The sequence below is a fragment of the Ornithodoros turicata genome, chromosome 10 (genome assembly GCF_037126465.1).
Source record: "Ornithodoros turicata isolate Travis chromosome 10, ASM3712646v1, whole genome shotgun sequence".
Taxonomy (NCBI): Eukaryota; Metazoa; Arthropoda; class Arachnida; order Ixodida; family Argasidae; genus Ornithodoros; species Ornithodoros turicata.
In genome coordinates, this window is record NC_088210.1 from 11,331,622 (window position 1) to 11,359,314 (window position 27,693).

The window sequence follows — 27,693 nt, forward strand, 5'->3', positions numbered from 1 at the left end:
GGTTTCGTACTACACTCTTAAAAATGAACTTCACCACATAGCACGCTCCTAGCCAACTATCATCTCGAATGATATCGTTATCAGCCCTGATTTGTTGAAAACGGGGGGCGTACGCCTTTTTTGTGACACTTATGTTGTTCATAATTGTCACAAAAAGGCGTACGCTTCCCGTTTTCAACAAATCCGGGCAGATAACGATATCATTCGAGATTATGGTTGGCCAGGAGCGTGCTTTGCGGTGAAGTTCATTTCTGAGAGTGTAGGTCCCTGGACATGCAATCATAGAAAATTCGATTACAGAAAAACTACAGCGATTTCAGCGGAGTTCTTTGATATCTGAACTTTTGAAGGTTCAAGCTTTTCGCTGAACATAAAGTTTCGATAGGTTTATATTCACTTTTCGGTCCCTTTAAAAAAAGCATCATCACCTACAAAGTAAGTTCATTGGGACTGACCACAGTGAATACAGCGTGGCAGCCATTCTCCATAGTGGTGGCGGAGGTCTCCATGTGAGAAGCTGTCAGCCCTCTTGGCATCTGACTAGATGTCTTCAAAAGTGCCGAAATGGTCTTTTTGAAATGAATTCTGATTTTGATTTTTGGGGAACACGAAATATCGCACGGTACCAAGTCAGGGTTATAGAGTAGACAGTAAATGGTAGGGATGTTTGTCTGTGCCAAAAATTCCGTCACAGCCAATGACGTGCGACTCGGCGCATATGGTCGTGGTGGAATACCCCTGTTGTGGGAATGCCACGGCGACACTCGGGGAACACTTCTCAAACGCTCGAGGTCTTGTGGGTACGTCATCCGAGGTTAGCCTGACATTTAAATATCGGTTCCAATTCATAGCGGTTTTTAGAACAGACACATTTTCTTAGGTTCTGGACGCTGAAAGCCGCCCAGAGCGCTGGTGATGGCCCTCGAAACATTGAAGACCTTGTGCGATCCCACAGTTTGAGTCGGCGACAAAGCAGCTTCCCCATGCGCTGTCTTAACACTCCCAATGTTTCTGAAGGTTTTTTCTAAATCTCATTGCGTAACCCTGCTCGACAACCATCTGCATTTTCGTCTGTGCGCTTCTGCAATGGACGGATCGTTCAGAGGGCTCGGACTCAACTGTGGAGAGCCTGATGGTATACCCTACCCCGACTCTCACTTTCCTGAAGCAGTCCTCACTGAGAATGTAAAAAAAAATCTTATTCTCATTATACTTTTGGGAAAGACCTTCACGCTTACTGATGAAGTGATATGTTTTGTTACTGTAATAAAATATACGTATTACTGCTCACTGTTACCAAAGCAGCAAATTTGACGTGTACGTACACTTGACAAGACGCGGACATGCATACCGTTAGAGTAATGTGCTCAACGAAAACATATGTGTTGAAGGAATGGGAAGCATTGCAGCTGTTGGGAAAGCATGACTTTACCATGAAAGCATCACCGTGATATCACCGTTATACATGAAAGCATGACCGTTTATGACTTTCGTCATGATGTTCGCTTGGTTCGCAGACGTGTTTGCGTACTGCAGTCGTAGCTTCGCTTCTTCGATACCTTCCCGAAGGAACAATTGCCGCAGTTCGGTAGTGCTTATTCTGCTCCGACGTTACTGTGTTCACCGCTACTGCTATCGCGCCTTGGTTGTCGTCGTACGATATTTCCGTCTCCAGTATACGAATTTCTCCGTGTCCACTTCCCGCGCTATATGATGTAGCCACAGGATCTCCTTGGCTGCGTCATATATATCGCAAGGTACCCGGCCTCTCCTGTTGACAGAGCTGTCGACCGCTGCTTTCGACCGTCCCAGGAGGTGGCTGCTCCGGCTAACATAAAAATGTTACCGCTAAAAGACCGCCTTTCTGCCTTTTCGCTCGCACCATCCGCGCCACAATATCCCTCCACGGCTCTCCCGGTCCTTGTAAAGGTTAGTGCGTACCCTTGGGTCTGTTTCATGTACATACGCCACGCCATTCCAGTGCTCCGTCGTAGGATTTGCATTGAATTGACTCAGATACGACGCTACAAATGCCAAATCTAGCCTCTTGCCTCCAGCTAGGTAAAGCAAACTGCAACTGCATGACGGTACCTGTGGTATGTATCCACTGGTGATTGGCCGTCTTTGAACGTATGAAACCTGAAACGTATGAAACCTTTGTTCCTGCATCCAATGGCGTTGATGCGTGGAAGGATGAGTACCTGCAATTCCGTGCCAACAAGCGGAAAACAGATGACGAAGGGCCAATCTGTCGCTTCAAGCTGCCCATCACGGGACAGCAGCCCTGGCCTCGATACAATTGTCAATAATGATGACAACAATGACAACATCGACGACGACACCCTATTCACGAGAGTGTCCTACAAGAAAAACAGGATAATGGGCATTCCCGTCACCTTCCGCCCCCAACAACCCGGACGAGTCACTCTCCCGAGTCAGTCCAAATGACCTCGCCACCGCTATTCTCGTCTCACCTCAAGAGCGTATCAAAAAGCTTGCGTCGATCCCTGTCGTATGAATGTGTGTATGAGTGTGCAAAAATGTAAGAGTGAAAGGAGGATGAGTGAGAGAGAGTGACTGGTTTGTCCCTTCAGATGACGCACCCTGGAAGTCGCTGAGAAGGCGTGTTAGCTTAGCTCAATTGGTAGAGAGCCCTGGACCGGTAATCCAGAAGATGTGGGTTCGAGTCCTACAGCTGGCTAACCTTTTCAGTGACTTTCATCTTTCATAGGCAAGTAAGTTCATCACGTGTTCTCACCCGAGGGGTCCCACAAGGCGGAGTTCTCTCCCCATCCTTTCCCAGTGTTGCGCCTTCCGATCTTAATCTCAACGATCCCGACACCCTTTACATCGCCAAATACCTAATCTATCCAGACGAAATCTGCCTCCTCTTTCATGGCAAAATCAAGCCCTCCCTACAGGGTTCTGCTCAAACTACACTAAATCACATTTCAAACTCCCTTGCCACTAAAGGCCTTAGTCTCTCACCGAGAAAATCAGTAGCCTTCGTCTGCGCCCCCAAGAGAAAACATATCCCAAATAGCTTTCCTGCGCTTTCCCTCCAAGGAATCTCCATTCCACGTGTGAACAAGGCACGCTACCTCGGCATCATTTTTGAATCCCACCTGTCATGGACCCACCAAGTAGACCACATGGTCCACTCGTCAATGCACTAAAACTTCTCTGTGACAAGTCTTGGAGCAATCATCCTCGGTCTATGCTTTCACTGTACAAAGCCCTCATACTAAGTCGCATGGACTACACTCTTGCCTTGATTGACCCCTCTGCCATAAACTGGCAGCGCCTTGAACGACTTCATCGGACTGGTCTACGCATCGCTTTGGGCCTTCCGCGGGCGTGTGACATCGAGGAAACTTAGAAGCACTACTACTATACTAGAAGCAAAAGAATGGCCAGTACGCACTCACGCCGAAAGATGTCTCTATGAAGTACTGGACAGGCTTCGCCGCACTCAGTCAGCCACTTCAGTCATCAAAGCTGCTTCAACACGAACAACGGAAAACTGTGCACGTTCTACCTCAGAAAAAAAAGAAATTGCAACGCCCCCATGACTCTGTGAGCTCGATTTCACCGTCCTGCAGAGATTTCTTTCCTACCACAGTTACCATCATACGGGCATTCAAGGAGAAAAAGCATTCGTCTCACGTCACGAGTCCCTTGACCACATTTCTAATCACCACAGCTGTCACAGTCTCATCTATTCCGACGGCTCGGTATCCCCAGACTCGATCTCCAGCGCCTACTTTTATCAACCTGCAGTGGTCCTCAATACTTGACTCCCACACCATCTCATCTACTTCTGCTGAACTATGTGCCATCCTACAATCCTCCATCGCTTCGTCCCTTCATAAGCTCATTCAAGTGGTCACGCTCACCGATTCCTCAGGTGCACATCATAAGTTATCGGATGTTGATAATCAGTTCTGGTGAAGAGCACCCGACGTGCTTTAGAGCTTGCCGAGAAACAAGGAATAAACATCACCCTAGAATGGATTCCTGCACTCGTTGGCCTCCCAGGCAATGAACACGCTGATAAACTTGCGAAGGCAGCTCACTCTCTACCCTCAAAGCCCGCAAGACTGCCGCCGGCACACCGCCAGATCCCTCATATACAGCCATTCAGTTCAGTCACCAGACGTACAATATCCCACGCCCGCCCCCCTCTGTTGTCGTGGCCCCTGCAGCAGCACTACTACCACCGTCCTTCACCGGAGCCGCACCGGAGCCGCCTTCACGTACAGCTGGCTTCACCGCTTCGGACTTACACGGACACCCCTATGCCGCCAGTGCTCTACATATTCGGGAACCATGTCCCACCTACAACGAAGCACGCAGACAGCTGCTCAACCCTGACCCCAGCATCTCTACGTCTGACATCATCTTTGGTGGCAACTCGCCTGGCGAGCAACGACGCCGGACTGCTGCTCTTGTCTCCTTCCTAAAGGAAACGCGGCTTGCGTCACGCCTATAGTGCAGTGTAGTGTTCTGCGTCTTAGTCGTGACGCTGCCCACTTTGAGAGTGGCCGACCACGAGGAGCAGATTTCCATATTAACCATCAGCACCACCACTTTGATGCTCCCTTTGCATCTCATCTCAGATACGTCCAGAATGTCTTCGGCATACCCCGACTGATCCAGGGTCAAACTCCCATGAGCTCCACGCTGTATTCTTATAGGATAATGTGGCTCGCCTCCCCGATATCTTCGATCTCAAGGGTGTCTCCAATGTTTTCTTTGAAAATTCTTACTTTGTCTTCATTCTCCGCAATGGTAAAGATGTCGTCCGCGTACACAACACTCCCATGGCATAGTGGTTAGGATGATCACTTTCCACGCCGAGACTGGGAGGTGACACGGGTTCGAATCCTGTCATCGCTGTGCTGTCTGAGGTTTTCCCTGGGTTTTCCGAAGACTTTCCAGACGAATATCGGCAGAGCTAGTTCCCCCTCAAGTCGGCCCAGGACGCATACTAACCTCCCTGTCCCCCTTTCCTTCCTGCTGTCCTCTCTCCATCTGTTCACGTCTGTACGCCGCTCATAGCCACAGTTGCTTCGCGGTGCTAACACGGAATTTAAAAAAAAGAGTCGTCCACGTACACTCCAACGACGATTCCTCAAAAAACTTATTCAGGTTTGCGGCCGTAATGTTGATTTGGTGCACGGACCACCCTCTTTCGACTGCCAAAGCCGAAAGCGTACGAACCGACTGCAGTTTTATCACCGGCAAGAAGTCAATGTCAAGTGAAGTCCTCGAAGTCAATTCCTTCAACCTGTGAGTAACCGCAAGCGACCAGCCTGGCTTTATACCTGTCTAAATCGCCGTATTGGCTGTGTACTTCTTCCGGAAGACTCATTTGCATTTTATGACATGTCGATCGCTCGGCCGATGGAACTACCTCCCATGTTTCGTTGTTCTTTTAAATTTATTAGCTCCTCTTGTATGGCCTTCCTCCATTCGGTTGGGACAGGCGCTGAGAGTGCTTCTTCCACACTTGTTGGATCAGGCACGAAATGGCAAGATGGGGTCAGCGTGTCGTTTATGCTCTCGCCCTTGCACGAAAAGCTATCTTCGTCAGAGAAAACGTCACGACTCACGAAGGAACTGTCGTTTTCTCTGTTCCACAAGTTGTACCCTTTTACGCCCTCGGGGTACCCGACCAACATTCATTCTGCTTGGGGTCCAGTTTGGACTGCCTTTCTTTATGGCCCAGGCTCAGAATCCATATGTGGCCGATACTGACTTCTTTCCCAAACCACGGCGTCAATGACACCTGCCCGTCCACCGAGTTAGAGGAACATCTATTTCGTAGGTAACCGGTACTTACAAGGGCGTCGGCCCGGAGTGTTTTGGAACTACCAGACTCCAGCAGGAGACATGTTGTCATATCTAACAGGGTCTGGTTCATCCTCTCGGCTACACCGTTTTGCTGAGGCGTGCCCGGAACCCTCAACTGTCTCTTTATTTCATACTTCTGCAGGTACTGGGCAAAATCCCTTCCGGTTGTCGTGTCCCCTCCTTCCGTTGTCGCTACGAAGTGCCTTGATATGCAAGTTCTTGCCGTTAGCTTGTACTAACGAAATTTTTTGAGTATTGCGTCCTTCTTCATTGGGGGGAATATGTTTAATGCAAAGAAAGAAAAAGAGAAGGGAAAGGTTAGCCATGGTCATTGGATAGACTGCAACATAGCGCGAGAAGTAGCAACATACCTCTCCTACGGCCCTTCCAGGGCAGAACTGCTCGCCGCGATGTCACTGTCGGATAAATTTCGGGTGTACGCATCTAATGCGCGCTTTTTGCTGTGCAACCTGAAATGTAGTTTTCACATCCGGAAGTACGTAACCGTCTTTTATATTTGTACGGAATATCTTAGGCCGAACTGTGGCGACTTGTTCCTCTTTATTTATTTTATTTTTTCACAGACGGATGTCGACACAGTGCACCCTGAAGTCTGCCCAGAACGCATCCTAAGCTGCCGCCCTCACCCTTTCCTGTTGTACTCTCTCCATCTTCTCACTTCTGCACGCTGCTCACAGCCACACTCGGTTCGCGGCACTATCACTCAGATGACCTCCTCGTGTTAGACACTGCAGCGACTGAAGCGCCACAGCGGCGAGTGCCGTCCACTCTTAGAGCTATTCACGTGTTCGGGGCGTATATGACCAGGTGTGTATTTTGCCAACCAGTGGGCGAATCACGTGACTGTGATGTTTAATCACGGAGAGCTCTATTAAAATACGAACTAGCCATATACGATGAGTTTCTCAAATTGTGGAACAAAGAACGTGTGAACACCACCCCTGATTTTAAAGGCCCCGCCGTGTAGACTAACAGCACGGGCAGAACGCGAGCAAGAAAATCGCTTTTCCGAAACAGCCTTTATGTACGGGGAGGACGGTTTTCAGGTCACATAGGAATCAGGTGGAAGGAAGTGGAATGCGGCGCGGGGAAGGGCAACAACAAACAACCGCCTTCCCGGATCGCTATTATCGCTTGGAGCACTGTGAGTCAAGTCGGTCCGTGATAAGCCGGAGTACGTCAGGACCCAACTATGCGACAAGAAGGTATATAGAGTATTAACGAAGTTCGTCTCATCGTCCCATCTAATCTGGTTAAGGTTCAGACTACGTCCTGCATTGGTGCCCTAGGATTGCCGACGGACAACTTGGGTTAGTAGAAGATTCATTCTCATCGCAGATGTTAACGAGATAGAGCAAACAATCCTCCAAAGCTGGGCGAGGGCCATGTGTATGCTGTTTACGGGTGTAGGGAGGAAAGTTGACACGGTTGTATAATGATTAAGGATTATCCACGGCGAACGAACTATGCTTTATTTCACCATGTCCTGGACTGCGGCAGAGTGCCGCGGCGCCATGCGACTCCCTGGAGGCGAATCTGGAACCCTTTAAAGAAACTGGAACCTCCAGTCATTGTGCGTACGCATCAGCCATGCAGGTGGTTCCCTACAATGTTACGGGCGTTCGCTCTTCATCACTGTTGTTTTCTCGGCTTCGCCGTCGCAGTGTCCCTATGGCACACATTGTTTCCGCTTGTGCACTCCAGGCTCATTTTGCTAGGCAGTGACTCGTCCTTCGGTTGATGGTCGGTGTTTCTGCTTACGATGCCGAATTCAATATCCGCAAGCCAGGAACGTTTACCAAGTTTCTTCCACACCTTTCCTGTTATCCATTTTGGGGTGCCCATTTTCGTGATCGCAAAAAAATCCTTGCTAGAACAGGTTGTCCAGGCGCCACCTTTAGGCTGCATGATGATACAAAGTCTTCAGGATTGTCCTCAGTCTCCAAATATGCTAAAGGAGAGGGTAATTATCTGCCAAACACACGAACAGCGGGATACTTCCTGGTTGAAGTGTGGACTGTGGTGTGTTGTACGTGGAAGAAACGCAGAAGCCCGCACTCTAGTGTCCCTGCTGATCTCTACGCAGTGCTGAAGCTCCGCAGCGCATCCGACACTCGGATATTGTATCATCGCCGATCGGGCCTCATGTAGTGGAACATCATCTCCTCCACGCTTCCAATCCTTTATTACTCCCTACGGAATCTTCCTACTGAACTGGCACCACAATAAAGAAACAAACGAGAGGGAGCAGTGTGACGCGACGCAGCCACGTCTATTAAAAAAAATGCTATCGCGTTTATTAAAAGCGGCACATGACAGCGCAATGATCAGAGCGCAAGTTGCGCAGTTAAGATATTTTTTTCATATTTTCTTTTGTTGCAGGACAAAAAGACAATGGTGTGTTCCGTCATTCCCGTCGAGCTTATCGTTCCACAGATACTTACGAGAGGGGCAGTTATTGTGCCGCCCAAGCAGCACAATGTACTGCAAGTCGAGTGCAATGGGGGTGGACGGTATGTGTCTTATTTATCTTCTTTTGTTTCACGAGTCTGTTCAAGGCCTTCCACCTACCCGTCCACCCCTATTGCACTCAGAACATTATGCTGCTTTGCGTTTCCGGAATTGAACAGACATCACGTGTCTGTGCATTGGGCACCGGAGACCGCTCCGATAAGACGCGCGAAAAGTCACGTGGTATTTTTGAAAGTCCGCGCAGATTTCTTTGGACGACGACACGTAGCAGGTGGAGAACTGCACCCATCGGAATTCGTTACCTCGTGTCACCGTCCACAACCCCACTATTGGACACTTTTACCCTAGTCCTAACAATTAAAAAGTTGCACAATTAATTCCAATTAATTAATTAGGAAACAAAAATACGGCGAATATCTTTGCACTACTGGTAACAGTATGCAGCGGTCTCGTTCCAGTGCGATGCACTGCTCTTTTTTTTATGTGGGTTTCAGATTAAATGAAACACGCTGTATGGTTATCGCGAGCACCACGGCCACTCCCTCCCGGTTCAGTTTAGAACAATTAGCTCCTTTCTGAACAGCATAGGCTCCTGGAGACAAACGCTATAAGTAGTATCGCAGTAGTAGAGTAGTAGACGTAGTAAAAACGCAGTAGTAGTAAACGCAGTATCTCCCGAGAGGAAACAGAAACTGAAGGCGTGCTCTGCGAACTCACGGTACACGCAAAAGGGTCAGGGCAGCGTAGCCGACCCAAATCTGGAGAGGCGGTCACACAACGGCAACACATCCTGTGCTAGGCGCCACTGCAGACGTCCACGGCGGGCGTTAGGCAGGGATTTCCATACACCCCCCCCCGGCATTTTTGCACCCCCTCCCCCCCCCCCGAAATTTCTCAGGTCACCCCACCCAGCTCGGCCACCAACACGTTCTGGTAGAGAGTCCGGCGCTGCGAATTACACCCTGTACTGTCAAACTTGGGCTGTAGGGCCACAGTCATGGAGATGATTGTACGATGCATTTGTCCAAAATCATTTGAAGGTGACTGTTTAGCATATAATGCGCGCATACGCGAGCAAAAATGCGTGCGGGCACGCAAACTCAATGTGGATCATCAAGAACGATTTGCGCCCAGCTCAATCTAGCGAGGTATTCCGCTTTTTTCGTCTAAGGTTTTCACCGTTGGTTGCAAGGTATTCATTGAGCGTCGTGAGACAAGGTGCTAGTCTTTTTTCTTTGTCGGTCGTGTGATTATGCAATGCCGTTCATAATGAATCTGTATTCTAATGTACTGTGTTCTAACGTAATAACACGTACAAATAAAACAGAAAAGCTGTGCAGAGATGTCAACACTGTGCCACGATTCTTTCCGTGTCTAAGAAAAATTCCTTAAGTGGAACCTTCACCAAGCATACCCCCTCCCCCCCTGTAAGGTTGGCACCCCCCAGCAGTGAATTTCTGGGTAAATCACTGGCGTCAGGCCACCCAGCAGTAACCTGACCCCACGCTACTTGACGTACCGTGTGCGCCCGTCCAGTAGGCGCAGGCCCAAGCGAAAGAAGACTGAAGGTGAAGGCGCTGCACAGGACAAGATGGAATATCCTCTCCAGCAAGGAACACCCGTAGGCGCCGCATTGCGGCAGCAACACACTCAGAACGAGGGCGAGTGTGGACGAGTACAGAGAAAAGGCGAATGTCATGGCCCAGTAGAGACTCTATAGAAGGCCGGGAGGCGGATCGTGTTCTTCACAGAGGCCCAGGAAAATTGAGCGCAAGCCTAGGGAGAGGCACTTAAAGTGCCACTACGGACTAAATCTCGTGCCTTCAGAAGACAACCAAAGTTATGCTACTGGAATCTTCTTGTCTCACTTTACATTCCTGCAAAATATTTTGGCTCTACGTGATGCGAAAGCTAGAGAAAATTAATTTTTATTTTGAGAACTGTGAAGTCATGTTAGGCTCCGACGGAGCGCCCGGCTCTCATCTGGCAACGTTGGTGGCCTTCGCGTCTTCCGGGGTCTCACTTTTTGCATCCCGTTAATGGAGCCCCACGTGACATATCATCCGACCGCTCCGACCTTCGAGAAAACACAAAGGAGGGAGAAGACATCTCTGCCATTTTCCCTTTTTCGATCAGCATCACGTGATTTCTCCACCACGTAACCCTCCACGGACGCCTGCGTCCTTACTAGGAGACGAGTGCCCTCCCTAGAACATGACATCGTTGCAGTTTGTGGGCTTATGATTCCGTCGCCCGCTCCTCGCGTCATCGAAACTTGTGGAGGCTCAGCACATCTTCAAAAATTGACAGAAACGCACAGCGTTTGTAAACAGGATTGAAATTTCGCTTATAGAATCCTTGAGGCATCTTCTTTTCGTAGACTAAGTGAGATAAACGCTGCTTTCCGAGACCGGAGTGGCACTTTAACATGTGGGACCACCAGTCCTCCATCCTCGCTATGTCGATACATCCGAGCTCACGACACCCATTCCACAGAACCGCCCCAGATTACCTGAAACGCTACGCGTGTAGCGGCCAACAGGATTCTACGCGGGGGGTGGGGGCGCATATAATGGCAATATATCAATATTCAGTTAAAAACCATGACGCGGCGACGAGCGCTCTGCATCTAAGGAGGAGGACGAGCTCCCACAGGTCGCGCAGAACCGGAACGCTGCCGAGGTGTACGCGCGCCCATGAGCTGGCAGCTACACGACGAGAGTTAAAGTCGAAAGTGCAGTTGAAATCCCCCGCAACCACCTTGGTTTGGATTGCCCAGTATAAAATAATCAAGTACCCTGAAGAAATCTGTGCGCTCCCCGTGACGATCAGGGGCGTACAAGTTAACTCTCCGCACCGGGGTACCCGATATAGCTAACTCAGCCGTAACTACGCGGCCATCACAATCTGTGTCAAACCATTTTACCATGGCGCGGCAAAACGGAAATAACAGAATACCAATTCCAGACCTAGACGACCACGACTATAAAGAAGGCATGCACGTTATGATTAACCTTCAAATCACGTACAGCTTTCGCTCAAGGAAAGCGCGTCTCATGTAACAAGCGAATATCAATACAACGCACAGAAGCCCATTGTGACACAACAAATTGTTTTGTAAATTCATTCTATCTGTTCTTAACGTCTACGAGCCTACCTGGGCTCTTCTGACCTCAGAGCTTTTGCCATGAATACGGAGTGCCGATCTTCACAGCACTACATCTCCGGTGGTCGACCGGATGGACTACTATCCCCCATCAGTTACGACGCACCCGCGTCTGTGGTGTCTCTTTTGCGTGTCATGTGTGTGTGCGTGCGTGTGTAATGCCTCATATTTTTCATCGTCATCCCACCTATATATTACCCCACATGCACTGACGTATGGTACCGCAATTGTTGCAGTGAAAAACCTCATCTCATCGTCGTTCATATAGCTGTTTTTGTTGCTGTGAACTGCGGGAGAAATCCCTACAGCTGGGCGTTGTCATGGAAATAGCGATCGCTAGTATGAACAATTAGAAACCCATAGCATCTACTCCTGCTGGATACTCTCAGGAGCAACCACAGCAAGTGGCGCATCTGATCCCATATAAGAACGTCAGAGCGACCTTCATCCTCGTCCTCGCTTGACAGGGACACATTACACGGGAACCAGCGATGATCACCTATGCCGACTGGCGTTCCCTCAACAAGTGCATCACCGATTTCAGCAGCATCACAACCCGTGGTGATCCTTACCATACCTTCCCCGGAGTCGCTCGACAACAGCACAGAAGCCAGAACACGCCTCTCAGACGCTACCTCGGGAGTGGGCTCATCTAAGCCTCTAGGAGCACCTTGAACAGGGTGAACAGGGTGCTGAACAGAAATGCTGCACATGCACGTACCGGCCCCAGTTATAACTTCGTTTAATATGAGGTGTAAATAGCTTCACTGAGCCGTGAATGGCCCAATTTAATTTACGAGAGTGCTCTCTACAAGCAAGCAATGCATAGAGCCGCAGCTCAAGGCCGCTAGTGTAGCGAAGTCGCACCTTCGACGGACTTCCTGCTGTACTACTCTGGCATCACACAGTCACACAGTACTTAATCGTCGTCATAAAGGATAGGAGCAGAACCGCTCAGAAGCAGGTGTTACTTCCCACGGCCTCTCCCGCGAGAGCCGGAAGATTTACTGTCAAGGCAGTCGCCGCGATATTGCGGCATCATCCCAGACTATAATACTCCATCTGTCGTAACAGTTGGGTTGCAGGTTTGCGCCAACGCAGCGAGCCGTCTTTCATATCTGTCCAATGGATAGCTTCGTGCAAACTGCCATAACCATTCGCTATATACGTCGCACCTAGGCTAAGAACCAGGCTCATGGCCGAAAATGGATAAGAGTTTCTGCTCGTTGGTGGTATATAGCTCCAAGGCCGTGCGGAAGACTTGGAGGTGTTGGGTTCGAAGCTTACCACCGGCTATGCTATCGCAGGTTTGTGCTGCCGACTCACTGTGATAACACGAAAAAAAAAAAAAAAAAACGAAAAAAAAAAAAACGAGGCTATCCCTCGAATTTATAGATGCGACTTGATCTCGACTTGACTCGCAGCTGTCTTGGAAGGGTGTTAGTGCACTTCAGAAACCCTCCTCGGCTTGAAGTGTTCTTACACAGCGAGCTCAATTTGACACGTGTGGTGAAAATTTCAAGTCAGCGCTGGGTCCATCTTGTGCCGGACTTGGGTAACGCCTCAGTACGGCAGCTTCGGGAAGCCACATAACATTCAGAATCTTGTCTTGTCTTTACATGAGCTGTTGCGTCATCAATTTGTTTACAGAGCCCCTGCAGGAGTGTTGGTGCCAGACGACAGGAGTAACACATGCTATGAGTCCCGACGCTCAGAAATGTTGTGTTTTCGTACTGCAAAGAAAATTTTAAGTGAAAATTATAGGAAAATCTCGCTCCCAGACGCAGTTAAAGCTAGCAGGCTGCAACTTGACGGTGTAAGCCAGCGTTCATGTGAGACACAAACTGCCTTGAGCGAAGACAGGTCTTGGCGCAGAGTAGCACCAGTCAAGATGCGGCTTCAAGTAAAGTTGCGTCTGTGAATTCGGGGGTTAGGTGACGCAGCCACCTCAAGATACTCTCAGGTCCGAAGAAGCTATGTGGCAACCCATAACACTCGGCACTCGTCATCACTCTCTCACTTCAGATAATGCTACTATAGCGGCGAGTGTCATACACTTTTCCATTGGTTATAGTCCTGATCTGCGTTATCCGCCATCAGCGACCGCGCAATCTATCATCACGTAAGGTAAGAAGAACATTGCAGATGCTAGCTTCCATACCTTCCGAGTTTTCGAGTTACGTCCAGGGACGCAGCCGCGGAAGTTCTGTGTCATTTCTTCTTGGGCTTTGTAACTATAGAGAAGTCTATAGAACTCAGGCACACACCAGCACCTCAGTACTGGCTTCCAGTAAAAAATCTGTACATATGTGATTCTTGATGAGACTGTTAGAGGTATCGCCACATGCTATCATACTACGTGCGTGCGTGCGTGTAGGTAAGAGTGTACGAATGGTGCAGACAGTTTGGCGGGGGACGAGCTATGGTGACTTCGTTCGGCTGCAGTCACGCGAGCGAGCATCGCAGGCACTGAGCAAGCCATCATCGAGAACTGGCGAGTACCAGTTAGGGACATTGCAGCCCAGCGTAATATTAGTGCGGGGACAATCATTCACGAGCACTTACTGTTCCGCAAGTTCTGTGTTAGGTGGGTTCCCCGACACCTCACTTGTGACAAGAAGGGAACGCGCATGGCAGTCTCTGAGCAGCTGCTGTACCGGTTCCAATCCTAGGGGGACGAAATTTTGCAACGAGTCACCACATGTGATGTAGCTTGAACGCATCATTCCACCCCAGAGACAAAGAGAAGCAGCATATAGAGCGGCGGCATAAGGCTTACCCGCCGTCGAAGACAAGTAAAATACTGGGAGTCCATGGTCCACATGGTCCATGGGCAAGCTCCAAGTCCATGGGAACCGCCTTCTGGGACATGCGTGGTGTCATCCATGTGGACTTCTTGGAGCACAAGGGGTCACGATTAATGCTCTGCACGGCTCCACGTTGATGAATGGTGCCGTGCGGACGCAGGTAGCAAGAAGGCCTGATATGTTGGCCGGAAAGCTCATTCTGCTTCATGAGAATGGCCGGCCTCACACGGCGAATTTGATGGTACCAACCCTGACCGAAATGTGCTGGGAGGTTTTTCCCCATGCCCCCTTACGGACCAGATTTAGCCCCAACCGATTACCATTTGTTTGGGTCCTCTAAGTGATACCTTCAAGGAAAGATGTTCCACACAGATGAAACACCCCAGAATGATGTTCCACACAGATGAAACACCCCAGAATGATGTCCTACACAGCAGCCCACTGCTTTCTTCGCCAAAGGCATTAAAGAGTTGCCACATCGATGGCAGCGGTGTCTCGATGCGCACGGTGAATACTTTGAAAAAACTGACATAGTTTGGTGATCCTCTCATCGTTTGAGTCTCGTTTCGTCCAGTCAGGTTTGTCTTGTCTCTTGTGCAGCTTTCCGTCAGAGTCTAGGAATCATGCTTCCCTCATTAACGCAAAAGACGAGCAAGAAGAAGAAGCGCACTTTCAACGATGCTTTAATCAGCACAACACCATGTTACCTTACAGAAGGCGAGAAACGCCTGCTCTTCCTTTGTCAATGAAATGGAGGCTCAACTAACGCAAGCATTTACATCGTCGCTTATGAATATCGTCTAAGAACTCTAATTTTCGTTATTCTGTTCGTTTTTCTCGTTTATCTAAAAGAGAGACGACGCTCTGCTGGACGGGACTTTACGTGTGCATGCCCTCTACACGCGATTCAGAGTCGAACACAACCCTAATCTCAAAGCCCGTCGACGACCCGGGACTCTCCCTCGTCAGTCCAGCTGGAGCTGTAGATTTTCTGACGTCTCCTGCAGTTGCGAGTTGCACACGTATCTGATCACCTAATGTATTTCGTTACGACCCGCTGTGACCCATGTTTCTTTTCTACCTTCGTGTATTACTTTTTTTTTTTTTCTCGACACACCGTTTGTCTCGGCGTCCGAGAGAAAGCTGCGGAACACGGCACGGGTTTCACCGTCGCTGTGCCGGGCCTTTTTCGTCTCCGTCTCAAATCCAGTTAGTCGAGGAAACCTACACAACGTTGAGAAGCCAATGTCGTCGATTGTGTCGTATCTCTGGACAACGAGAACAAGACGTCTATTATTAGGATTGTGCGAACAGTCATGTGGAAACCGAAGCGAATAAACCCAATAAGCACCCAAAAGCTAACAGCGAGTTTTGGTACATCGGAAGAATTCTGGGAAAACGCCACACGATACGAGAAGTTCCAATCCAATCCAGTCTTAGCAATGTTACCGACTGAGGTGCTGAAGACGTTTTCTCTGAAGGCTCTCTTTCGTGCACACTCCAAAAGCAGGGGCGTGAAGAGCGCGCTCACGCACGAATCTCCGAGTACGAGCGTCACCGCTTAACGATGAAAGTGCCATACACTCTCGCTCCGGAGCAGCAACTTAACGTGCCCAATGTAAGCTACACATTCTCAAGAAGAAATTCGCAGCACACTCTCTGCCTTAGCCTCATTGTTTGCATGCTCATACATTGCGTGTTTTTCCTGTTCAATATTGGCAGTGCTTTGTACTTTACTTTAAGCATATTTAAAATGTATTTGTAGTGTACTTCAAGTGTCATTGACGCCATGTACTTTCCACTTTATTTTAAGCACAGTTCCTGGGTACTTTGTCGATCACTGTCGAGACTAATGATGACGCAAGCAAACAGAAATATCTCTGGTGGTATTTAGGACCGCTATCAGCGTACAGCTGTCCTACTCTTGTCTTAGGCAATAGGTTCCAACCGATCCCAGGTGTTTCTTCGTCGGAGATCGTCAGTATGCAACGCCGTTGCGTCAGAGAGGCTCGACACAGTCACACGTGAAAACATCCAGTTACTGGTCAGAGAAATGAAGCAGATCGGTGTCGGCTGCCCAGGTGAACACTAGCACCAATAACTTAGTAAAGGTGCAGTATACGGAGAGGTTAACTTGCGTATTAAAGAGAAAAGGGAAACTGGCTGTACCTTTGGTGAGCGTGAGGTAACGCGACAGCATTGCTGCTGGTTCGCTGAAGCACTAAGAAATCGCACGGGTAATTGAGCTCTAGAAACGCTTCACTGAGCGGGGACGTCCGCTTAAATAGCACGTATTGCTAACATCATTGGCGAACCACAACAAATTACATACTAAATGTGGAACCTAAACAGATCTTGCATAATTTGTCCTTGATTCTGAAGATCCGCTCCCAGACAGGACCTCGAACTGCCTCTAGTTGCTCTTCGCTTCCGTTGTGCTGCGGCATGCTTGGCCTGTCCCTCGTACCCTTCTCTTTGTTTTTGTGCCCGCAACCAAGCAAGACGTCGCTCTCGCTGCACGGGTGTCTCCGTTCTAGGTTTATCTCACTGCGTCTTGGCATGTTCTCTTTTCTCAACGGTTCAACTTCAAACGGTTGTCTTTAGTTCTTCTTTTGTGTTTTGGGCTCTCAGATGCACTCTCCTATGCGGTTATTGTGGTCGTAAATTACAAAATACCTGGCGTCAAATGTACTCGAAGTACAATACGACGCACCGCATTTTTAACGTGCATAAACTAAAGAGAGTACATTGTAATTGTACATTAAAGCACTTGTCAAGTACGTTGCAGCTGAGTCAGGGCAGTAATTTATGCAAGTTGGTGCATGCTGAAGAGGGAAAACTTGAAATGTACGCGTGCGAGTGCTGTGTTCAGTTCTAGAGTCAGACGAACATGTAGACAATGCCACAAAAGCGAAGACGACATCCATCTGCTACAGCATTGCACGAAATATGAGGACGAGAGAAATATCCTCGAAAAGCGTCTGTATAGAGGACGACGGTGTTCCTCTACACGAGTCCTGACCGGCGGTGATGGAATGTCCCAGCGGGCAGATGATCGTGACCTCACGCGAGGACGGTGCCTGTAGAACTCATGTAGAGGGACACCACCTCCTCAGCATTTGGCGACCCGAACGCAGAACACCACGTTCGCCGTAAGTCGGCCCTTCCCCATCCCAAATTTTCCATCGACCAGCGAATCACTCCGGAAGCCATCACTGAAGGTACAGTGCCTAGTTCCTCCGAGGACACGCTAGCGCGGTGACGCTCCACGCTCAGCATTGAACGGCCTGACATATCTCGACGCTGCACAGTAACATTTTTTACTTTTTCGGTGTAAATGGCTTGTCCCATGGCGCACACCTTTTTGGTGTTGCCTTTACACTCAAATGATGGGTGTTTTCTAGTACACCCTTCACTTAAGTGTATTCCTAATAAAACACTGTTATAATGGGCGTTTAAAAACGAAAACACCCTTAAAATGGGAGTATTCTATTGAAAACACCTTTTATGATCGAATTGTTTGCTGGCAAATACTTCCTCGCAAATAGCTAGTGTAATAGAAGCTTCTGCGGCAGCATGCCGAGACCAGTGGCCGAGGCATACAGTTCGACGTTCTTGCTTCTATGGCAAGCACCACCCTGAACACGGCAGACTTCCAGCCGTGGTTCCATCGTAGAACCTAAACCGGAGCGCAAAGCGTCGCAGGCACGCCTTGTTGGCTTGGTAACAACACTGTGGGACCAACGTGAGTGCCGAGGCTTGGAGAGGCCTCGGGCACCCTCAGTAGTATATATTACCGTGTCAGATGGATCATATACTGAAATACAATTTGTTGGGGCACGTTCGTTACATGTGGTGGGGCGGCAAATGTTTGTAACGGTGACGGGAATGCGTTTTTGCAGTTAACACGCACGCTTGCAAAGAGCCCAAGCTTTCCGCTAAATACCTAACATCCTTCCCTGTCAAATACTATGTTTTTAACTCAGGTTATCGTCTATAATGTGATTACTTGCTGAGCGGAGCTTTGAAATCAGCATAATTTTTCTCTCAGGAAATAAAACACCATTTTTAACACCATATTCCCAATTCAAATGGGGTGTAAAAAATGTGTATTAGACGGTAAACACCTGTTTCAACACCCCACTTTACACTCTTCATGATCGACTTTGGATAAAATGTGGTGTATGTCGATATTACACCTTTAGTAATGCTCTTCTTGCACCCTTTGCGGAACAGAAAAAGGCGTTTTTATAAGAATACACCTTTTTTGAGCAAATAAAGGTGTAAAATGATTTACTGTGTGCTCCCACACCGCACCACTCTCAACACGCCATCGTCACTCTCACTGCGTCACGCCTCCTCACCGCGCTTCACGATGGCCCTCCTCGGGCATTCACCAGCGGCACGTTCCCGAGCAACACGCTCCTGTACCGGTCGCGGTACGCCACTGTCGACCGCACCACCCGCACTTCCTACGCTAGCTGTTCCAAAAACCCTGTCCGCCTCGCCTTCCCACCAAGCTTCGATACAGGATACTGGCAGCCCATCCAGACGCGGTCAAGAGTCCCCGGGACCAACGTTCCACCGGGGACACGCACAGAGGCCACAGTGAGCTTTACTCTCGGTCTCCCCGTGCTTCACGATGACTCTATAGCCGCAGTCTCCTAGGCGACAACACTACGAGCCCAGAGCTCACGAACCGGACGCGGTTCTATCGCATTCCGGAAAGCCGTTCGGCCTACCTGCCTGCATCTTGCTTCAGCGCGCTCCTGGAACACTCCTGGCAAGCCTTCGCCCTCACCATAGTGAGGGCCACAAACCAAAGACGCGAAGCTCAGCCGTCCCTCGAATATGTGCCGTAGTCATTATTCTCCTTTTTGGTATCGACGCGGACTTCAACCACACGAACCGCTCCGCGTCTAAGGGGGGGGGAGTGATGTGGCGGCCCGTGGACGACGATGAAGACGTGCCTCTGTTAGCGCGCGCCACTGCGCCTGCCAGCCAGTTCTACCGGCACCGTCCTAGAGTGCACTGTTAAAATAGAACTTCACCACATAGTACGCTCTGAGCCAACCACCATTCCGAATGATATCATTCTGTGTCATGATTCGTTCAAAACAGTGCGAGGAGCCTTTCTGGGACATGCATAATGTGTCCCAGATCGGCGCCTCCTCCCATTTTCAGCAAATAAGGACACAGAATGATATCATTCGGAATGATGGTTGGTTAGGAGCGTGCTATGTGATGAAGTTCTGTTTTAACAGTGTGAGGCCACGACCATCTGCCCGCTGGGACATTCCATCATCGCCGGTCAGGACTCATGTAGAGGGTCACCACCTGCTCTGCACGTCTTTCCACACTGGACAGCCTGCCACTTACCATTGCGAGGATTCTGGGTGCGTGGTCTATAGACGACAAATGTTGCAAGGCGGCAGGCTACCTGCTACAATTCCTCAGGTCCTCAAGCCTGCAGGGCCTATGACATGTGTGTTTCCGCGCACCTGCATTTCCGTGGGTCCGTGATCTTTTCTTTTGTTGTGTGCGTGTGTGCGTGTGAATTTTTCTTTTTGGGGCCCGAGTGAACTTTTCTTTTTCCTTTTTTTTGAAGAGTAGCAAGACAAATATTGGCTGACCCCTCTCAACACTTGAAAAGAAGAAGTTAGTTGTGCGACGAACAGCTGTCACAGTTACAGCTTATCAACATGTAGTGACCGTGCAAAAGTCACTTTTTTACAGCGGAACAGGCCTCTGGAAATCGCTGTGACTCTGTCACAAAACCCTCGGTTTCGTTACTTGCCGGGAGACGGGACTTCACCGATCACGAGACAGTTCTCGTTACTCAAAAGTAGTTGTGTATACATCAGCAATAAAAGTGTCAACATCCACACACAACAGCTACCGCTGAAATTTGCGTTACACAATTCCTAACCGTCCTGCATTTTTTAAAAAAAATCCAGTTACGTACCGCGACGTTTACCAGGTTAAAATAACTGTAGTTGACAAAGAGAGGGAGAAATTGAGAGAGAGAGAGAGAGAAAGGAACACAGACGCGGGGGGGGGGGTCATGATTTTTCATTAAATGCAAAGGCTTTGAAGGAGGATTCCTTGCAACGCTGCTATCTCGTTTTTACCTGTTTTTACCTCTACCTTTTGTACCTGTTTTTATTCTCTAATTAAATGGTTAACGAATGAATGAATTTTGGTGAATTAGTCATCCAGAAGTTGCACGATCCGCAGTACGATAACCCAGTAGGATAACTCAATAGACCTCTACCTGTTGGTAAACAAATGACGTCATAATGTTCGACAGCGCCACGAGTTTGGTAGAGTTGAACTACGTTCAAAGCTAGTGGCGAACAAGGTCGCGCCTGAAAGCCACGGTCTTGAGGGGATTACGATGGTCTCTGAACAGGACGCGACCTTCGGTCCTACTTTCTTTCAGCGAACAATTGCTCATTCGTGGAACCCAGCTTTCCCCTTCCGATCTGTTTTGGTTTCGGTCTGTCTACCAACGTCATGATGACGTTTGTCGGGTAGAGGTTTATTGCAAATGCCATCCTGAAACCACCCTGCATCCTGAAGAACTTCCTGAGCAACTTAATTACAGGAAAAAAGAAATGGAACATCCAAAAATGTCCAGACTTTCGTGAAGCAGTCTACACTTCGTCATATTGATCACGAAAGTAGTTCACAATTAATTTTTTGATGTCTTGTAGTGTTACACTGAGATTTTTTTTGTGATTCACCATGGTGGTCGATTTTGTTGTTGTTGTTTTTCGTTGTACTAACCTAATTAGTTATCTTTTACGGTTAATGCGTTCAAAAACATCCAGGAAACTTGCAGGGAAAAGTAAATCGTGAAGTGGGCACTAAATGGTAACAACAATAGGATGGGCTAATCGCATCCGCGAATTCTATGCAGGGATATTCGAGATTCGGGAGTTCGAATTCCCAGTGCCCAAAATAGCGAATCGGATCTTTCGAATCCGCCGACGACGTTTTATTGTTTCTTTGTACATTTGGCGCCTCCGAAGTCCGCCGAAATCCTCATTGACCTAGAGTCACTAAATAAGCTACGCTTCAGAGTATCGACACTGAGGCCAAAAGAGCCGCCATGTTGTTTCGGATGACCTCCAGCCCCACCTCCATTTTGGCAGTAGAAATAGATGAAGATGAAGTTCAGCAGTGAAAGAAGAAAACACTTCGAAGAGCGCTAAATGGATGGCGCTGGAGGTCATCCGAAACAACATGGCGGCTCAGTGTCGATACTCTGAAGCGTAGCTTATTTAGTGACTCTACATTGACCGACACGTGTTTTCTTGTTTGCGTATACGATGAAAATGTCCCGTCTCTATAGTAACACCAGTTAACGACAACAACAAGAACAAAAGAACAAATAAATAAATAGCGTAGCAGTTACTCTAAAATATAACTGGTCACTTGCAATTTAGACACTACCCAGGACAGTAAGTGTCGACCCAGTATAGTTTACCGGGCTTTATTTTAGCAAAAAACATGAAACAAGTAAAAAAAAAAATGTCGGGAGCATCGAGTGCTGAATGAGAGGCGGCTGATGGATAATTTTGTTGTGTGTGTGTTTTCTAAACCCCTTCTGTTTGAGGAAAATTTCATATAACGTGGCAACACATACAAATATGAATCGGACAATTTGTACAGTTAAGGTTATATAACTCTGCGCCGGCGATGTACTACACCGAAACATTACGTAACTATTTACGGGAAACCTCACAACTACGAAGAGCACAAGTCAGTACAAATCAGACTATATACAGTTCATTACATCCAACATCTCCACAAGCGACATGCAACAGCAAGACAGTAGAGTATTCCGCACAACAAACAGACACACAGAGAATACACTATGTACAACAGCAATAAGGCATCAATTATGCAACCCAACTATGTGCTATAAAACCGCAACAGAACATGCAACGGCAAAACTAAAAGTATATACAGCAAAATCAACAAAAAGAGAGTACATCATGTACAACAGCAAGGCATCAGCTCAAGTATGTGCAAAAACCGCAACATAAAAATAAACCCCCTTTTTTTAACACAAGCGCAAAGAATAACTATGGCGCGCATTGAAGCACATTTTCGAAAAGCGGTACATAGCATGCCCTCCAGACTTCCAGAGAATAGCGTTGCGTTATCATTGCAACAACTGGCGCAGCAGTTGCCCAACGGCGCTGCAGTGCTAATGTGTTTTTTTTTCTGGGTTTCCTTCCAGCGGCCACACGATTACTAGTCTCCCTGTAACAAGTGAGAAACAACGAAGGAAGAGGCCGGTTTACCTGCCTGAGACTTCAGCGCCAGCACACATCAGCGCCATGAAGACGTCCGGTAAGTTGCGCTGCACAAAGCATCGATCTAACTGATCTCGCGAACAGGTATAGCATAAACGGGCATTCTGTGATGTTCTCACCTTGGACGAAGGAAAGAGTTAAAGGATTATCATTTTTGTCCTGTTGACTTTACACCCTTTAAAAAAACAAAGGTGTAGAGTAACTCCTTTTTGGGGAGTACACCCTTTGGGTGTATGCCCTTGTCTTTCTTTTTTATTTGCATTAAACATATTTTCCCGTTGCCAGATATATTACTCCCTTTGGAGTGTACAATTACCGGTGGGGAGTAGGGAGTTAAAAGGCATCCTCACTCCCTGAAGGGAGGATACCCTTTGACAAATTCCCTGAACAGACTCCCTGAAGGGAGTGAGGAGGCTCCTTTTTGAGAGTAATTGTACTCTCCAGAAGGGAGTAATATATGCGGCAAGGAAAACGACCTTCTTTTAAGAGTGTATGATAGTGATGCAAAACTGTAGATAAACCGACTATCGATAGTTTTGCATCACTATCGATAGTTTTTTCTTTTTTCAAAACTATCGATAATGTCGCAAAACTATTGATAGTACTATAGATAGTGTAAAAACTATCGATTGGTGTCTATCGGTAGTACTGTTCCTTTGTTTTTGTTTACTATCGATAGCTAGCTAGATTTAGTTCTCACTATCGACGCTTTCGTTCCCGTCTTCGTCATCTCGCTGGCAACGAAAACAGAATCAAGATCGACACAAGCCCTTTTCCGTTTAGATGGAATGCATGAATGACGCACTGCAAGCAACGAAAGAAGATGCGCATCGTAAAATCGTACGCATTCATGAGACTGCAGTGCCAGTCAATCAAGTGCGGAGAGTATATCACGTGAACTTGCGGTTATTTCGAGCGGCGTGTGAAGCTCAAGGTCAGCGCCGGAGGGAAAGCTGCTCTGAGTTGTATTGTAAAACTCGTAGGAGTGATGGCATTTTCTGTTTCTATTTTTATATGCTCCCCGGCAGTTCCATCTAGTTTTATATAGCCGACTATGGGTAGCATAGTCGGGTGTCGATAGGCGCGTTTACATGGGCGCGTACGTCGACTGAAAGCAAGAGTCGACTGACGTAGCGGAAACCGTCGGCACAGTCGACTTGCCCGGTTTACATGGCAAAAGCGGGACGACTCCAGTCGTCTGATCTACCCCAACGTAGCGACTTATTTCTGCTGCGTCGACGTCCCCTTTAGGTCGATGTAGGCGGGTTTACATGGAGAGGGAAGATCGAACTATCTCGCCTAGTCGACTTATGTCGCCTTCATGTAAACGCGCCTGATAGTACTATAGATAGTCATTTTACTATCGACTGTCGATAATAAGGTTCTCACAGGACTTTTGAAGAACTTTTGAACTTCTCGGTCTTTTGGGCTAAGATAAAAGTGCCCTGTTCTCCCTTCAAATCCGTGTAAGCGGTGGAGGGAGGCAAACGGGAGCCGGCCCTTCATATTTCGGAGAAGGGCCCCTTGATAACGCGTCCCGTGTGTCTTTGAACGCGCGGCTTATCAAACGGTCGTTGCGGCAGCATCCTTTGCGGTGCTGTTTCCGGGGAAGATTTTTCCCCAAAATAATGCTGTAAATACTGATTTATGTCTGCTTAAACCATACACATCAAAACGGTATGTTTCTGCGATTCGCACGCTGGGTCTCTCAACTGTTCACACCTCCTCTCCCGTTTTTGGAGTGACGTTTCAGAGAGGAGAAAGGAATTGCATACCTTTCCGTTTCCATGACGACGCAGGCGGTTGTGAATAGAGTCACCAAATAGTGACCAGAGTAGCGACACTGAGCCACGCCGGCGCGCGAGACCGCCATCTTGGGTACGGCGCTGCTGCGTCGCCTAGCAACGGGATGCCAATCTCCCCCTTCTCCGCCGGAGAACGGGGCGCAGTCGAGCAAACTCGCAACCGAGGAAACCGGTTTTGGATGGAGGGGACTCAACATGGACGGTGCGTTTTTGGAAGGAGAAACCACGTGACACGATCGGCCCAATTGCGGACACCGAACGCCGGCTCCGGCGCGGTAAAGGAATGCGATACTCTGTACCCCTACCCCTATTTAATGACTCTAGATGTGAAGGGAGCCGGCCACCGAGCAGGTGCGGCAGGTCCGAGTCTATGACCACACTATGGAAGCGATGGGAACGTATAGGCTCGAGCTTCTTTGCACCAACCCAAAGAGGGAAATTCCTCATAGCCTTGCGGGTGAAAGGGAGCTCGACGCACTTTTCGGGAGAAAGGCCCATCCTAAGCCGCGTGAGGTACAGATTTGACATTATTTAAGGTTTGCTGCAAACGGCGTTGTATGGCTGGTCGTGACTTGCCTATTGTCCAAAGGGCAACGTCATCGGCATATAAAGAGAATGCTACTTTCCAAGGAATTATCGATTTTAGGCCTGTCATTAACACATTAAAGGGTGTAGGACTCAGAATGCTTCCTTGGGGTAGGCCTTGATGATTAGGATGCTTAGGGCTTTCGCCGTGGGATGTGCGGACAGCGACAGTTCGGTCCGTAAGGAAATCGTGGAGCCAGCCGGAAAGTCGACCAGGTACTCCAAAAAAAAAAAAAAAAAAAAACGCAAGCCGTGCCGCACACAAATGTGCGGGACCGTATCATATGCGCGCTTGATGTTTAGAAAAGCTGATACAACGATCCGCCAATGTGCACGAACATGTTGGACTAAATGAGGTCGAGAACTGGATCCATGGAGCTTCGCTGGCGACGAAAGCCTGCCATTTCCTGAGGGAACGCACCTTGCTTTACGATCCACCAGTCGAGACGATGCAAAACCATTCTCTCCATCAGGTTTCCCACACAGCCTGTCAGACTCACAGGGCGGAAAGAGGACAGGGCATTTGGGGGTATATGACCTGGTACGTGTCAACTAACGCCTCCTTCCAGGGGTAGGGATCCCTGTTGCCAAGACGTATTATAAACATGAAGGAGAGATTGGAGTGACTGGTCCTCAAGCTTTCGCAGTGCGTCATAAGTGATTTTATCTGGTCCCGGGGATGAGCCCACATTCACAAGTTTCAACGCTCTCTTTAGCTCGATTACAGTGAAGTCGCGGTCCATAACCTCCCGCGGGCGGGGCAAGGTCTTGGTGAATTTCTGCCGTCAAGCTCTGGACAAAACTGCCGTGTACCGCAGTCGTCGAGGCAGCCGTCGGTGTGGTTAGTACGAAGGAGAAATCCGTCCCTAGCGTGTTTTCGTCGACACTCTTAAGCGCTAACCGCACACGACGAATTCTCGACGGAAAACCGGCCACCATCACCGTTCTTCCGGTGAGCCGACGCGAGCAATGGGAACGTCACCGATTTCTCGACGACAGCGATGGACAGAAAAGTCCGGCGAAGAGCGGAACCGGCCGCTCGACGGCAGCCAATAGGACAGCTCCACGCGCTACCGTTCCACGTGCGGACGTCGCGGGAATTTCGGATGCCTGTATGACAGCCTGGGAAGCACGAGGAAGCGTGCTGTCTGTGGGTGCTTTTGTAGCGCTTGCTTTGCGAATATGCTTTGACCGCATGAGCTTCTTCTGTGTGCTACTATAACGTTTCTATGTGTAGCAAAATATTTGTCAGTTAATTTGAAGTCAGTGTTTAACACGGACTAATGAAACGCCCGCAAGGGCGCCACCGTCCGCCGCAGTAGAAATATTTTGAGTTTGAGTTTGATTATAGGAAGAAAAAAAAAACGGAAGATATTCAGTTCGTCACCTGACGGATTGTGCACCTCCCACAAAGGAAATGAAATGAATGAAAGGAGAAAGAAAACTGAAAAGATGAAAAGGTAAAGCTAGAAATCTGTGCATGTGGTCCGTTCCGCCGTTTCTCCGTCGAGTTGTCGTGCCGTTGAGAAAGTTGGCCGTTTTTTTCGTCGAGAAATCGCTGTATGCGGTTACCGCTTCAACGATAGCCAATGCCGTGAGAAGATTCTTTTTGTGGGGGCGCACCCTTCAGAACTCGAATTGTCCTCCAGATCTCTGTGGCCCGGTCAAACGGTGAAAGGTGTTGACAAAATTTACGCCAACGCTTCCCTTCACCTTAGGTTCTCGTGTTACTTTAGCTTTCATCCGGCGGTATCCGTTTCCGTGGTGTAGTGGTTATCACGTGTGGATGTTGTGAACGGCAGAGTACCCTCTCAAATTCCTCTCGTCGTGCTTGCTGCAAAGCTCGACTGGTGCGTCAGCGTCGTAAAGGAGCGCAAGGGAACTGATGTTAACCTTCAAACCAAGGTGGGGAACACAAGGGAGAGACTAAGGGCCACTTTCCCAAAAGAGCTCAAAAGGTTTTTGGCGACGGTCGGAGATCATCGCGGCCTTTCAGATTGCCCTCAAAACAAGGCAAATTATCGCTCCACGCCTCAGTAAAGTGAACAGGTGACATCTGCGATCGGTCACCTGTATGAGTACAACAGCAGCACGTGTTACCTGTGTCAACGTGTAAACATCATACCTATGTAAACGTCAGCAGCAAAGACGCCACGCAGTTAAGCCGCAGACGACGATTTTTCGACGAAAAAACGGCCGGTTTTCCGCTGAGCCGACGCGAGCAATGGGAACGTCACCGATCTCCCGATGACAGCGGTGGACAGGTGGTGGTGGTGGTGGTGGTGTCGATAACCCCTTGCCGTAGTTGGCCACGCAAAGTGCGGGCAGCGTCACGACTAAACGGGGAGAAAGCGGGGGACAGAAATATCCAGCGAAAGGCGGAAGCGGCCGTTCGACGGCAGCCAATGGGACCGCTCCACGCGCGGCCTCTTCACGTGTCGACATGGCGGGCACTTCGGATGTCCGTATGACCAACCTGAGACGTATGCTGTCGTCCGCCGGCTGCTGTCTGAGGGCGCATTTGTAGCGCTTGCCGAACATGCTTTGACCACGATAACTTCTTCTGTCTGCCACTACATTTTTTCTATATGTAGCAAAATATTTACCAGCTAATTTTAAGTCAATATTTAACACAGACTAACGAAACGCCCGCT

General features: G+C 48.7%; 1 protein-coding gene across 5 annotated transcripts in view; it reads left to right on the plus strand.

Annotated features, from left to right (window-relative positions):
• Window positions 1-27,693, plus strand: part of LOC135370301 (uncharacterized) — a 181,730-nt gene that overhangs the window by 73,447 nt on the left and 80,590 nt on the right. For 4 of the 5 annotated variants that reach the window (XM_064604016.1, XM_064604015.1, XM_064604020.1 and 1 more), the window contains one exon: window positions 22,574-22,686. The gene's annotated coding sequence lies outside the window, so the exon portion shown is untranslated. Of the gene's footprint in view, window positions 1-7,098; window positions 7,188-22,573; window positions 22,687-27,693 lie in introns of those variants that run through there. The other variant, XM_064604019.1, reaches the window with a different exon arrangement.